The sequence below is a fragment of the Echinops telfairi genome, unplaced genomic scaffold, assembly GCF_000313985.2.
Source record: "Echinops telfairi isolate 266 unplaced genomic scaffold, ASM31398v2 ScPeMD7_3533;HRSCAF=4204_1, whole genome shotgun sequence".
NCBI lineage: Eukaryota > Metazoa > Chordata > Mammalia > Afrosoricida > Tenrecidae > Echinops > Echinops telfairi.
The window spans coordinates 30,313,918-30,315,095 of NW_022107432.1; positions in this window are offsets into that span (position 1 = coordinate 30,313,918).

The window sequence follows — 1,178 nt, forward strand, 5'->3', positions numbered from 1 at the left end:
AGGGGGAATCACATGTGTCAGTGCTTGCAAGGGGGCAGAAGCCAAGGAGGGTTCTTTGGGAGCTACCGACTCAAGTCCATCAGGCCTTCTTCACTCCCCAACTCCAAACACACTCACCTGTAGGGCATCCCAGTCAACTGCCCCTCCCACCAAGATCTTCAGGATTCACTTTCCTCATACTCACCAACAGCAAGAAAGAAGCTGAAGCAGGGTGTGAGGCACCCCCCCTGCCCTCACCCCACACACAAGCTCAGGAGTCACCTGTTACCCTGAGGCACAATCAGAGTGGGGATGTAGTATGGGACAGGCGGGATTGAGGTATAGCCTAGGATCAATTTACAGAGGTATGAAGTGGGAAGTCAGAAATGAATCTCAGGCATGGATTTGCCAAACTCTGACAATTGGAGAATTAGTAGAAAGGGCTCTGAACTCCCCAGGTGAGCATAGCAGAATTGCCCAGGAGGTCTGTTGAGCTAAGGGACCATCATAGATGTACCTTCATAGAATGGATGAATAGGTGAGACAGATTTGTGTTTCCTAGAAACACAAACAAAAATAGACTGAGTGAACTGGATGAGACTTCCTTGAGGACCCTCAGGATGATTGTCCTCACAACACACACTTCAAAACCTTGTACCAATGCCCCCCCCCAGGGTTTACAATTATTCCCTCCCTTCTCTCTCTCCCCCTGCTCCTCCCCCCAGTCTCAGTAGTCAAATTTTTTTTTTCTTTCACATGCCACTGCTGATCTCCAGGCCACTACCCTTAGTCTAGGGCATTTACGCCTGCCCTCTACCCAGCTTGGGGAGCTCCACCCTCTGCAGCATAACAGGAGGCTGGGGAAAGCCTGCCCACCTTCCTCAGGGGAAATTCCCCTTGCCTGCACTCTGCAGTACTGATTACACGGGGAATTCCTGCCCACCTTCTTGCAGGGGAATTCCCACCTGCGTGGCTGGGGGATCTCCTACCCATCTTCTGTGGTCCCATGTGACGGAGAGAACTTCCTCCCACCTGCTGTAGTGCCTCGCGACCTAAGGCAGCTTGACCAACACTCCCCAAAGCTCTCAGCTCCTGCAGGAGCATCTGCCTAACCGTGGCAATCTAGCTGACCAGGACAATTCCGCTCACCATCTGCAGTACTCTACACCAAAGCAGGTGCATCCACCTTCCTTCTGTGG